The 15,182-nt window shown below is 38.5% G+C and overlaps 1 non-coding gene across 1 annotated transcript; it reads left to right on the forward strand.

Moving 5' to 3' along the window:
• The first annotated feature begins 318 nt into the window (after positions 1-318).
• Positions 319-424, forward strand: LOC132604785 (small nucleolar RNA R71). The gene has a single exon (XR_009568885.1). It is a non-coding gene; the product is annotated as a small nucleolar RNA R71 (small nucleolar RNA).
• The last annotated feature ends 14,758 nt before the right edge of the window (positions 425-15,182 follow it).

The raw sequence follows: 15,182 nt of genomic DNA on the forward strand, positions 1-15,182 counted from the left end.
TCAACAATATTTACCCCTTGTGCATCCTTTTCTGCCAACTTCTTTGATAATAGATCCACCGTGATTTGCAATTGAGCAAAGGCATGATCTCTCTCGTGGTTTTCTTTTGCAACAGCAGCTAGTGATGTACTACCATAAGAGAGACTCTCACTATCAGTTGAATGCCAAGCTTGATTGTGGGTGGTGAGTTTATCAAGCCAACGGGTGATGTTGATAAATGACTTGTCCATGAAGCATCCTCTCATGGCAGTATTGACAACAATCTGATTCATTGTATCTAAGCCCTTGTAGAATTTCTCAGTGAGAATAGCATCCGGAAACCCGTGAATTGGAGATTGAGCTAGATAGTACTTGAACCGCTCCCATGCTGAATAAAATTGTTCCCCCGGGAGCTGTTTGAACTCAAAGATCTTATCTCGAAGTTCAACCTTTTTGCTTGGTGGGAACCACTTCTTCATAAATGTATTGGCTAGCTCGCACCAGGTATGAATAGAATTGCTGGGAAGCTTTTCATACCATTCCCTTGCTTGGCCAGCCAAGGAATATTTGAAGACCAGTAACCGAAGTACATCAGTAGAAACAGCACCTTGGGATTGTTGTGCACACACGTGCAGGAAGTTCTTCAAATATCAGAGTGGACAATCCTCCGAAGAATTTTAGAAATAACGTTCACGTTTCAGCAGCTGATAGATAGAACTATCAATTTTGAAAGTAGCATTTCCAGTCCTAGGAGGGACCACAGCAGAAGCATAATCAGGTTCATTGATGAATTCTTCAAATATATTCTCATCTTCATCCTCTTCTGGTGCAGGTGGGTTCACTTGGATTCCACCTTGGTTTCCTTGATTTTGATGCTATCTTCCTGCCATGTTCACCTGGTTCACCACAACAACAAACAAGGTGTGGTGGAATAGAAAAATTTTTAAAGAAGAGAACGCAACAATCAGTAATTTCAAAACCGTATTCCCCGACAACGGTGCCAAAATTTGATACGCTCAAATTACACCTATGAGTGGCGTAAAGCGGTCATTGTCAAATATAATAACCCAAACAAGGTTAGGGTCGAATCCCACAGGGAATATGGAGAGAAAAGGGTACTAATTGTATGTGATACTAGTCTTTAATGGCTTTAATCCTATTCTGAATAGTTTGAAATATTTGTTGGGTAATGCAATTGAATACTTTGACTTGAATTGTACTTAATGCGAGAGAGAGACTAAGGTTGTGTTCCCCACTTTAATTAGATATTATGCTTCAGGTTTCAATATGATATACTTCTAATGGTTGTTCTAAGAGTATGCACTTCATCTCTTAAGGACTTCCTAATGTTTCCCAACAATTAGGCTGTATTTCCTCTTTATGATTTTTCCAAATGTAAAAGAGTTGAACTCGAAGAGCGACCAATAATGCCAATTAGACTTGTTCTTATCCCTAAGTTAGTCTATTAAACGAGGGTTAACACCCCGAGTCATTGATATTCAATCTTACCAATACTAACACTCTTTCCCAAGAAAAGTTAGTATAATGGCTTAGGCTAATGCTTGCAATCATTACCCAACGCTAACGTGCAAAGATAGAATAAATACCAACAACCATTATGCATATATCAATAGTAGAAACCCATTCACATAATACCCATCATGGGGTCCACAACCTTAGAATTAAAATTAGCTACTCATCATTTTGGTTAACAAAGAAAGCTTAAAAGTTAACATAATGTACTTACAATGCTAATACAATGTGGAATGAGGGTGAAGTTGATGCTTTAAATGCTCCAACCACTTCACAAATATCCAAGGCTTAAAGTTAATGCTCCAAAAGATCAGAATGAATGTTAAAAACCTAACTTTAAGTATTTATAGGGCCAAAAATCGCGCCAAAGTTCTGGACAAAAACACCATTTCGCGGCATCGTTACGGACCGTAACACAGGTTACGGTCCGTCCTTCGGTTCCGTCCTTTGTCAGCTTGATTAGGTCAACCGTTACGGCCTTTTGCGACGGACCGTAACACAGGTTACAGTCCGTATCTTCCAGCGGATCATGACTTCAGTTTTCAGTGGCCAATGCGTTACGCCATGATGTTACGCCCCGTAACCTGCGTTACGGACAGTCCTTCGGGGTGTAACATGTGACACTACTTAGGCTTCTTATTGGAAATTTCCTTCAGATTATGGTACACGTTACGGCCCGTAACATGAGTTACGGACCATCCTTTATAGCGGCACGTATCTAGATCTTCCTCTCTGGGTACGGATCACGTTACGGTCCGTAACTCGAGTTACGGACCGTCCTTTTGCTCCAAGTTGTCCGTTTTTCAGCATTTCTTATCATTTCCGTTCCTTAGTCAACCAACCCTACAGAACACCAAAATAACATAAGAAACGATGTAAAAACACTTAAAAACAAGCAGCACTTCTAGTGAAAAAGACATAAAATGTGCCGAAATTCACGGCACATCATATGTAAAGCATGATCAACATCATTATGAAAGCATAATAGACAACATAAGAATAGCATAGGATGGGAGATAGTAGTATCATCGTCATAAACACTTACTTTCTTTTCATAGGGACTTTCCATTTCTAATACATGATTGTGTACATACATCCATATCCATATCCGCGTTCATATCCGTACTCATTTACATTCGTATCCATTTTCGTATTCACATACATACTCATATTCATATTCATATACATATCATTTACATAGGATACCCGACCATGAAGGTTCGGTGTTTCACATACCTGGCCCTACCAAGGCTCAGGGTCATACATACCTGGCCCTACCAAGGTTCAGGGTTGTCCGTACCCAACTATAGTGGTGTGCGCGCAATATATATATATATATATATATATATATATATTCTACCCGGCCTTATAAGCTTGGGGTTTCATAATAGCCATACATAGGCACATATACATAAAATCCCATAAGAATCTTTATCATCATTACTGTCGCCATTCATTACATCTATCCCTAGAGGATTACTCATCATAGGAGGAATTTAGTACAATCTTAACATATCGAGAATCATGAGCTTAGTACCGTTTAAAGATAAAATCATTTGGAGGACATCATAGGCTCATATAAGAATAGATATTTGGCCAAAGAACCATGCCTTATGAAAGAAGGGTTAGCCTTACATACCTCTTCGTTCAACTATTCTATCACTTTCACGTTCTCCTTCAATGCTCACGTTTCTACCTTCATTAAAGTTATACTATCATTAGAAAATCGATAGCTTAGCATACATGACTAAAGCTAGAGAAAATCGGACAACATCTCCTTTATTTATACGACTTCCTCCATATCATACATCAACTCGCAAACATCAATAATAACATTCGCAATATCATAACAATACTCTTTATTCACATACATTATCCTTACTTCTCAATTCACTTCCAATCATCCATATCCATGGTCATAACACACGATTACATTCATTCATATACAATTTCTATCCCACATTCTTAACATCATTTATAACATAACCATAATCACAGCACATCAAGAATCATGACTCAATCCAAGCTATTATTCAAAAATGACACTATTCCCACATTTATGACCCAATTTCTATATCCTTCTACAATCCAAGTGTTTCAACTTTTCAATACCTTAAAAAATATGGAAATACCATAAAACTTACCTTAGATGGTGTAGGAATGAACCTTGGGTGGAAACACTTCACTTGAGCAAAACCCTAGTTCCACCTCCACTTGGATTTCTTGTCTTGGATGAACTTTAATGAGTTTCTTACACTTGATTCACTTGGTTTGATGAAGTTGATCACTAATATCTCATGAATTCTTGTGGGACAAGTGTGGAGAAATTTTTTAGAGAGAAGGGGAGTGAAAGGGAAATGAAATGAAATAACTTGGATCCCTTATTAATAATACTCAAATCTGTCCCGCTCCAAATCTACGGACCAACATACGGTCCGTATAAATTATACTGACCTTATGTTTGGTCATACTTTTGGTCCAATGAGATATGCTAATCTGGGCTGATTATACGGCCAAACATATGGCCAGTATAATTTATAGGGCTAGTATGTTGGGCCGTATAATGCCCAGTTCTTCCGAACTCATTCTCGTCGACTCGTTTGATCTCCAATCCTTATGGAACCTTCTTGACACTTGTTTATCACCTCATTAACAATCTAAGGGACGTTATAACTCTTCTCCAAAGCATCATTATATCATCATTAACTTGTTACTCGTAAATCCTTTCCAATATATATCGTATGCCTTGCCTTCTCTTGGCAAACTTTCTTCTCTTACTCCGAATGTCTTTGCAAAACTCAATTAGGGTCATCAAATGTCATTTCTCACTTATTGCAATACCATATACTTCGTTCCCTTCGTTAGTATATTCACTGTGTATCAACAAGGAATTTTTCGAGGTGTAACATTCTCCCCCCCCCCCCCCCCCCCCATTAAGAACATTCGTCCTCGAATGTTAAGATCTTGGGAGTTCAATAAAAATTTCGCCAGAGTTTCCCCTGTAATAGGGCACTACCATCCTGTCACAACAACCCATAATAACAATGCCTCATAGGCCACAACATAATAGCAATAGAGTTTGGCCACACACGACCCAAATGCATAAAAAGGAAAACATACATACCTTATGATCTTGATGTCTCATCTTGGATCTCTTTCGGGGGCTGAAATAAGTGCGGGTACTCGGATTTCATAATTTCTTCTGCTTCTCATGTCATTTCTTCTCGGTTATTGTTTCTCTATAAAACCTTAACTGAGGCCATTTCCTTGTTTCTAAGCCTCCGTACTTGCCTATCTAATATGGCAATGGGTACCTCTTCATAAGTCAACTTTTTTGTCACTTGAACATCATTTACTGGCACGATCCTAGTAGGATCTCCAACACATTTATGAAGCATCGAGACATGAAAAACTGGGTGAACTGACTCCAGATCAGGAGGTAGGTCTAATTCGTAAGCCACTTTCCCTAACTTGCACACGATCTCATAAGGCCTAATGTACCAGGGACTAAGCTTCCCATTTTTGCCAAATCTCATTACACCCTTCATTGGTGACACTTAAGAATACCCAATCTTTCACTTGGAACTCTAAGTCCCTTCGATGATTATCTGCATAGGACTTTTGACGACTTTGGGTTGCTAATAGTCGACCTTGTATGAGCTTAACTTTTTCTATGGCTTGCTGGACCAAGTCTAGCCCTATCAATTTATTCTCTCCTGCTTCAAACCACCCAATTGGGGATCTACACTTTCGCCCATATAAAGCCTCATACGGTGCCATTTGGATGCTAGAATGATAACTATTGTTATAAGCAAACTCAATAAGGGGTAAGTGATCATCCTAATTTATTCCAAAATCCATTATATATGCCCGTAACATATCCTCAAAGGTCTGAATGGTACGTTCAGCTTGTCCATCAGTCCGTGGGTGAAATGCCGTGCTAAGGCTGACCTGAGTCCCCAAAACCTCTTGGAAGGACTTCCAAAAATTAGCTGCAAACTGAGTCCCTCTATCAGAGATAATAGATACTGGAACACCATGAAGTCGCACTATCTCTTTAACATAAAGCTTTGCATAATCTTCTGCCACATATGTAGTTCTGACCGTAAGAAATGAGCTGACTTCGTGAGCCTATCCACAATCACCCATATAGAGTCATATTTACGTCGAGAATGGGGTAAGCCTATAATGAAGTCCATGTTAACTACTTCCCACTTCCAAGTTGGAATTTCTATAGCTTGCAATAATCCACCCGGCTTTTGGTGCTCGATTTTCACTTTGCTGATTTCTGGGTCAGCTCTGTGAGTGGTGCAGAAATAGAAGAAAAACCTTCAACAAATCTCCTGTAATATCTTGCTAAGCCCAGAAAGCTACGAACCTCCGTAGGAGTTATGGGCCTTGGCAAAGTCTTCACGGCCTCAATCTTTTGGCTATCTACCCAAATACCATCGGCTGAAACAATGTGCCCCAAAAATGTCACTGAGTTCAACCAAAACTCACACTTAGAAAATTTTGCAAACAACTCTCGAGTTTGAAGAACTCTAAGGACTGTACTCAAATGATCCGCATGTTCTGCCTCGGATCTAGAATACACCAAGATGTCGTCGATGAATACAATCACAAATAGATCTAGGATGGGTCTGAACACATCGTTCATCAAATCCATAAACACTGTCGGTGTATTAGTTAGTCCAAATGACATCACCCGGAACTCAAAATGGCCATATCTTATTCTGAAGGCTGTCTGAGGGATATCTTTCTCCCTAACTCCCACTTGATGATACCCGGACCTCAAATCTATCTTTGAAAACCATTTGGCGCTTTGTAATTGGTCAAATAAGTCATCAATCCTCGGAAGATGATACTTATTCTTAATCGTCACCTTATTCAATTGCCGATAGTCAATGCACATTCGCAAGGAGCCATCTTTCTTTCGGACAAACAATACGGGTGCTCCCCACGGGGATGAACTAGGCCTAATAAAGCCATTCTCAAGCAAGTCTTTCAATTGCTCTTTCAACTCTTTCAACTCTATGGGAGCCATTCTATAAGGTGGAATAGATATAGGCTTGGTGTCTGGAAACACATCAATAGCAAAATCAATCTCCCGCTCGGGAGGGACGCCTGGTAGCTCTTCCAAAAATACATCCGAAAATTCATTCACCACGGGGACTGACTGAAGAGTTTGCAGTTCAGCTTCTACATCTTGAACCCGCACTAGATGATAAATGCAACCTTTTGTGATCATTTTCCTTGCTTTAAGATAGGAAATAAACCTACCTTTTGGTGACGCAGTACTCCCTTTCCATTCTAAAACTGGTTCTCCCGGAAACTGGAAACGAACCATTTTCATCCTACAATCAACATTGACATAACAAGAAGCCAACCAATCCATGCTCATAATAAAATCAAAATCCACCATTTTTAACTCATGTAAGTCAACCATATTGTTGACACCCAATTTTGTCCGGCCTTTCTTCCAAAACATTTATTGACGTTTCTAATATTTTCAATAGCTTAAGAATAGTCATTTATACTTTACCGCAGTTTTCTTAGCTTTCTATTAATACCGCCGTTTATTATCCAACTATAGTCATTGCCTATCATCATTATTATTACTGTTGTTATCATTATCATTATTATTATTATTATTATTATTATTATTATTATTATTATTATTATTATTATTATTATTATTATTATTATTACCATTATTATTATGATTTGCATTATAATCATTTTGAACATTTTTCGTTCACCGTCATATGCACACACGCATCACATTTATTTTGTGCAATTAAACAATAGCATTTACGTACTGTTAAACTTTAAAAATATTATCACACGGTTATTACGATATCATATAATTTTATTTTTTATCTGAATACTAATGAATATATACTTTTATATTAGGTAATATTTTGGCACGCGTTAATATATAGTTAATTAAAATGGGTCCTTCATTTAAATTTAGAAGCCCATTCATCCAAATTCGAGCCCAATCAACCCACAAGTATTTTCAGACCAGTCCATAATAATCATCCCATAATCAGTCCTAAAATTACTTGGGCTAAGGCTTAAATAATATGAAACCAGCCCACTACCCATTAAATGAACTAGCCCACTACCCGTTAATAACCAGCCCATCACCCATTTCAACGACCCGGCCCACGAAACAATTACAACTTCAGTTGCCCTAAACCCTACACGAATTCATCCGCGCCACTCTTTCTCTTCTCTTCTCCTCCTCTCTCTCTAACGAAAATGGTAAATTCGTAGAAGCTTTTCGTGCCTACAGACCGTGCATGGTCGTTTGGGGGAAGGAAATTAATTCCTTTTCCTTCCCCGTCATATTTCAACCGTTGTAAGTTGATTTTTCCTTTTCTTTTTCTGCTTTCGATCTTAAACTCTGGGCTGTCTGTCCTACTTGAACCATGTTTAAAAATCCTGCATTAGGTAGCTGTTAAGGTCCACGATCCCTATCTAAATGTGGAATTTGCTTCAGTGATTAGTCTTATTCCTTTAAGTGTATAAACTTCTGAAATAAGGAAAAGGGCTTGCTATTTTGCTGTTGAGTTTGCTGATTTGCTGTTGGTACTGTTTAAATTGCTGCTGGTGTCTCTGAACTGTGTTAAAAAAAATAGTGAAAGAATAAAGGGTTCAGATCTGTATGAATGCTGTGATGATTCTGTGCTTGTTTAAATTCTTATATGTTTGCACATTGCAAGTATATTGTGTTTGATTATGTATATGTATGTATATGACCAGTATACTTTAGCTAATACATTTATGGGGAGATTAGTTGGTCATTATGGATTAAGCTTGAACCCTCCCCGGTGTTAGCCATGCCTGGGATTCATAGAAATCCCTTGGAACTTGTGAAACATCGGGAAGATGGGGGCAAAAGCTTTCCAATATTAACCTTCTAAGTATCCTTATGAATGTGTATATACGAAGTATATTCAAATATACATAATGTATATATAAGTCACTTGTTTGTCTTGAATATCGAAAATGCTCTGTTATGTTGGTTATCTTTTCATAAAATCTTATATTATAAAATTATGTCGTCGCTCTAATTATTTTTTTTTCTTTTCTTCTTTTGCATGACATACGGAGTTACGACGAGTCTCAAATGAGACTCGATTTTGCCGCTCGATCAAACGACTTCATCGCTCCACTTTGTGTCTCTAGCTCATAAAACTTGTCCAAAACAATTTCCCATGACATTCGAGACGGGATCTCTCTATTCGGGTCTCTCTTGCCCCCCCCCCCCTTTCGGAAAATAATCAGGGTCGAATCAATGAGAAGGGGGGAGAAGACAAGAAAGTGCTACATTTAAAGCATATCTTACATTTTTGCTTAATTTGTTTATGCTTTTATGTGTGATTATTTGATTACTTTAGAACACCTAACTTAGTGGGATAATTGGGATGTTATTTCGGTATAATAACATAATATTTGGTTCATTTTATGACTCTAGAAGAGCTTTTAATCGGATAGGCTATTTGGGACGTTATTTTGATATGATAACGGAATTGTTTTAATTCATTTTTTTATGAAATATTTTAGTATATCTTTGAAAGAAAATGGCGTTATTTCTATATAATAATGGAAGTATTCTAGTACATCTTTGAAAAAAAAAGTTTTCAATGTTTCGAAGTCTTCATTTTCGCCAACTGCCTAATTTAACCAAAAAAGAGTCTGCTTATAAAGTTATTGTTTCAAATTTACATTAGCTATTTATCTATCTTATCCGGTCATTCAATATATTTCTAAGTTGTTAAAATCAATTGATACCTAGCGTATAAGTTATATTTCTAGCTTATAACTAAAGTCTTTTCTACAAGTCTTATTTTAAATAGCATTCTTATATTTCCATTTATAACCTTAGCAACACTTACAAGCCATTTTATTAAATATTTAAAATGCTATATTTGCATTTTTAGTCTTAATTAATTAACCTAAGTTTGGACGGTAATCGTGTTTAACGGATCCTAATGGATGCCTGAGACCTTCCCATTAGGATATCTAGAACCCTTACCTAGAATCACATTAATTAAGCAGACCATTAACGGAGGTTTAGTTTAGCTTTACCTTATTTAATAATTAGGTGTCCTAGTTCACCGTTAAAATAATTAGGTGGCGACTCCTTAAGTTAAATAATTTGGGAATCACCAATATGTTGTACTCCGATTTTGACCCGTTTAAAATGGGGTATAACTGCTTGGCGACTCCGCTGGGAACCTTAGGTTCTTAACCATAACAACTTAGGTTAATAATCAATTTGTTGGATGTTTTGGTTGTTTTTCTTTATTTTTGCCTTCATTATTGCTTTTATTGTTTCTCTTATGTGCTTTTAAGTGACTTTAATTATTTTTTTATTATTTCCTTATGTGAAATTTTCTATGTAATAATATGTTACTGCTTTCTTTAACTGGCATTCCGTTCATACTTCCTCCACTCCTGGAAAATTCACACAAATTCACACACTTAAAGCGGTTTCGCGGTTCGCGGCCGTGCACTATTAAATCACCCTCTAGTTGGATCGATCTTGTAGATTTAGTCGATCGGCGGTGCAGTCGACAACCACGGACTTTCCACTCCCAAGTTGTCCGCTTGGGAGAGCCTTGTGTCATAGGAAACTAACTCTTAGTCAACCTAAGGTAGAGCTCAACCAAAACCCCTCTTTACGGACATGCATCATGCAAACTTAGGAGGCTTAATACCCAAGGTGTATTAAGTCCATTAGTCAACGTCGTCCAAATATCCGAGTAGGTGTATGACCCCGAGCGACGGTTATCACGTTATGTGCATTGGTTTGAAGGATAAACATGTGTATTATGTGGACCATGTGCTACTTAAAAGGGTAATGGGTAGAACTAACCATTTGGGAACGCAGGTAGCCATGAGTCAGTACAATATTTACCCTAGGTTTAGCATGGTTTTGAGCGTTCCTCCTCAACTGAAGGCATGGTGGATTGATTTGGGGGACTACGAACAACGGGTGGTACGTGGAGCACTAGGACACTTACCATCTTTAATGGATATCCAACCATGTAGAGACATCATCGAAGCGGCAACTGTGTTTTGGGATGAGAAGAGAGTCGTGTTTAGATTCGGCAACAATGAAATGAATCCATTGTTAGAAAAAATAGGTGGCTATGTGGAAAATGCAGCTTTATTACATAAGAAGGAAAAATGGCAAAATTGCGGCATGATTATTCCAAAGGAACCTTTACCAAAAGAATTTGTTGACAGTTTCGGATTCAGGAAGGGTAAAGGCGTAGAATGGTTACAAGGGTCTACGATACCATTTGACTACTTGTATCATAGATTTGGCTATCAACAAAGTTTCACCAATCATCAAGATGAATTTTTCTCGTATGACTCTTGGAAACAAAAACGGTGCTTCGCTTTCGCAGTATGTTTTTTGGGAACTATGGTGTTCCGTAAAAGGACAACAAGAGATATTCACACCCAACTCATTACTGTAACAGAAGCTCTATTTGGTAGCATTGAAGGAAAATACTACACTGTGGTCCCTACGGTCGTGGCAGATATCTATCGAGCGTTAGGACGTTGCAAGCACGGGTACAAGCATTTTGAGGGATGCAACTTGCTTTTACAAATTTGGCTGATGGAACATCTTCAAAAGGTCGATAGAAGTCTAGCATTTCGAAAGCCGACGGGTGAAAATCACATTCTTGGACATGTTCCAGGCGCTATTTTGACTAATAGATCATTTGAAAAGCCAAATTTTGTAGAAGGGTGGGTAAGACTTCTTAGCCGTTTGAACGATGATTCAATTTAATGGATGTTCGGTTGGTTTCCCTTCGAGGGTTTGGTGTTTCGTACTTAGATCGTACCATTTTTAGTTTTGATGGGAATTCGGGGCTTGCAACCTTATGCCCCACTGAGAGTTTTAAGACAATCTGGAAGAAAGCAAAACATACCTTTAGTGGCAGACATGGATCATTATCGAGCCGACTACAAAGAGGGAAAAATTCCTTTTGCAAAAGAATTTATAAGCATGTGGAAATCGAGGGAAACAATGAAAGCAGAGCCAATTGAGCCAAACAGATACCAAGCTAGATGTGATGATAACTATTTGGAGTGGCTGACCGCTAACTTGGAAGGATCAATCAAACCCGGCATTAGCCTAAGGGGACGAACTAAGGATGGAGAAGCAGAAGCACACATCTTACTCTGGCAAATACGTAAGAAAAATCTTGTCTTTGAGGCCGAGCACCATGCACAACTTTCAGGAAAAGGAAAGAGAGGCAGAGAAATGGAAGCAGCAGGCACTTAGTTACGAGCAAAGCATGAAAGAATTAGATACACTTCTAGCTCAGCAAGGAGAAACTTGCATCAAAGAAGGCCTCAAAACGGGAGGGGTTCTGGATATGTCATACATTATCAAGAATTGCCGGAAGATCGGTCAATCAATCCAAGCAACCAAGAGGCTCAAGAATGACGAAGGGCCTTCCTCATGTTAATTAGCTTATGAAAGTCAAGCAGTAGTTGTAATAACTTCCTTTGTACCAGGATTTAAATTTTCGAACATTGTATGTTTTGGGGGTCTTCAATTAATAGCACATTGGGATGACGTATAATTACATGTTTTATCCTTCAGATCCTCGCTAGGCCTACCTCTGGCACAAAAGAGGTCCCGTGCATAATAGGTTGCGCTATAATTGTTAGACTGTTTTTAAATTTTTCCATCTATATGTTTCGAGGGAAAAGCATGAATTAAGTTTGGGGTGGTAAATACGTCCCTTGTAACAACATTTTAAGGTTAAGGATGGCGATCAAGTTGCCATAGGTTTTCTTTTTGATTAGTGTTTGAGTCTTTGAGTCGAAAAAAAAAGAAGAGAGATTTCCAGTTTCTTGCGTTAGGTTTTCTTGGTAGCTTCTTGAGTCCCTCGTTTGTGGCACACACCATCCACCCCCTTGGGTTTTCCTATGACCTCGGTTCTTTCCTAAGGGGGGACCTTTGACCCGGGGTAGATTTTTTTAGTTTCTGTAGAAGAGTCGTAGGAGTCAAGCCTGTCAGACCACTCGAATGCTAGGTGCTCAGGTTAGGTGGAATGTGGAAACCATGAGTTTTTCTTGAAAATCTTTAAAAAACCATGCTTAAAAATAGGCAACCTACCTCGAAACATTTCTGTAGTAGACTGCATTGACTCATGTATGACCCACTTGGCATGATTTGTGATAGTTGCTTGATTGTATGGTTGTATGAATCTATTTTGTGTTGATTATGTGTTGTGTGTGATGTGAGGAAACTCTAGTATGATCCATGCTTGATAATGATGACTAGAACTTGCCCGGTGTGTTTGTGAAGTGAAATTGAGTGAGAAGTTTAGGAAGTGATCTAGGCATTTCTTTATTAGCCAAAGTTTGAAACGTCACTTGCCTACCCTTTGTGTATGTATATCCCTAGTCAACCCCGTTGAGCCTTTAGCTTTTCTTTTTGCAACAGCCAATTAGCCTACTCTCGTTGTTCTTATTGACCCAATTTGATCCCTCTTTTAGTCCTTAGGCACTTTTAATGCTTACTTATTGAATTGAAGTTAGGATGTTAAGTTAAGGGAGGGTTGTTGAATGAAGTTAAAAAGGAAGTCTATGGGTGTGTCTGAAGGGTAGATGATGGTTAGTGGGAAGTGTAAAAAAAAAAAAAAAAAAAAAAAAAAAAAAAACAGGAACTGTCTAGTTTGTCATCTGCGTTCTTAATGTCGTCTCCCACTAGTCTGTCGAAAACAAGAGGATGCTTAAACTTGAGAAAATAAATGGGTGTTGATAAGATAGAATGGGTAGCATGTGGATGAATGCTATGGGTGATGAAGGATGGTGCAAAAATGAACTATGATTGTAAGGTATTAAAAGTGTTTAGGGAGTTTAGTCACTATTTTCTAAAATATATCCTACCTGTCCCTTAAAGCCTACGTTGCAACCATACAAGTCCTAAGTGATCCTAAATTGACCTCACTCTAAGTTGCTGAACGGTTACACTAAGGGCAAGCCTATGGTTTGTCATGTTTGAGCATTGGATATTCTTTGTGAGAGTGAGCGATATTGTTGCATCTTATGTCCATTGAAATAAGTCGTTAACTTTATGTGAGATATGGACAACTCTCTTTTGGGTGAGGACACATAATTAATAGGAGATGGATGAAGTACTCCCGCTCAGTCAAGTAGCAAGTTCTTTATGTCTTGAGTGGTGTCTGGAGTCATATGCATGTTTTGAACGTATCGTTTCTTGAGAGGTTTGGTTGCTAGAATTTTGAAGCATAAGAAAATGGTGGTTTTGAAGCAGTTGGCATGACTTTAAAGAATTGGCTCAACGTGTGTGTTAATGCAATTTCAAAACTTGCATATCCACCGAACTCTGATGTAGACCTGTTTGAGTGGCATGGCTAAGTAAAGTACTAGGGAATGTATGATAAGTGGTTGCTCGAGGGCGAGCAAAGTCTAAGTGGGGGGTGTTGATATTTGGCACAAATATGTAGATTTAGTGTCATTTACACTTTACTTCTTAGCACTTTCTTCGCAGTTTTGAATGTGAATTGTTGTATATGAGCTTATGTTGGTATGTTTATATGAATAGGTACAACAAGGACCAACGAAGGGTATTCCGGGCAGTTTTGAGTGATTCCGAGGCTGGGTACGTCGATTGAAGGTTGCGAAGGAAGTTCCAACACTTGAAGGGAAAATCTGACCACGGAAAGGTCTCATGCGCTGGCCATGTGCCGCACAGCCAGCGCACAAAAACACCATTCCTGAATCTCAGACAGACCATGCGTTGGTCATGCGCCGCACAAGAAGAACATAAAGGAGGTTATGCGCTGGCCATGCGACGCACAGCCACCGCACAAGCGGCGTCAGTTGTCCTATTTAGATCGGGATTGGGCCCACTTATCTAATATTTTCCCTAGCTTATAAATAGCCGTTTTTACATTAGAATAGTGGACTTTTGACCTAGCGAGAGTAGGAGCCGCCGTGGAGGCCGGAGATTATTGGGTTTTATCTTCTCCTTCTCCTTATTACTGGTTTGTATATTTTCTTTGAATGATTTGTTGCCTTTCCTCCATGTCTATGTGGAGCTAAACTTCTCGTTCTAGGGTTGTGGTAAACCATGATTATTGATGTTTGGTGACTATTTCTTATCTTAATATGAGTTGTTGAGTTTGATTGCTTCTTTAATTCTGTTAATAATTGCTTGATTGTTTGGCCAACAGTTAGGTTCTATTGACTATCTAATATACACGCTTGGGAAAGATGTTGTTAGATTAGAGAAGGATTAAAGAGGGCGTGATCTGATTATCCCTCCAGTTAGGCTAGGATTTGTGGCTCGGATAGGAATATACCTAGGTGCCGCTTTCAATTAAATATCATAAACGAATTGCGTTCTTAACAAGTCAATTCCATAGGAATATAGGCGGCGAACTATTTTGAATAGGCGAGTAGTAGTTCGGGAGAATACTACAAGAGTTAATAATCCGGTAAATTAGCAATCGTCGACAATTCGTATTAAAGGGAAATAGTTCGAAAACGCAACAGGATTGGTGAACCAACCGCAACCCTAGAACATTCATCTCATTGATAATATAAAACCCCGCTCTTTGTTTGTTGAAGTTCACTATTTGTCTCTTTTATCTTCCATTAGT

The sequence above is a fragment of the Lycium barbarum genome, chromosome 7 (genome assembly GCF_019175385.1).
Source record: "Lycium barbarum isolate Lr01 chromosome 7, ASM1917538v2, whole genome shotgun sequence".
In the NCBI taxonomy this organism is placed as follows: Eukaryota; Viridiplantae; Streptophyta; class Magnoliopsida; order Solanales; family Solanaceae; genus Lycium; species Lycium barbarum.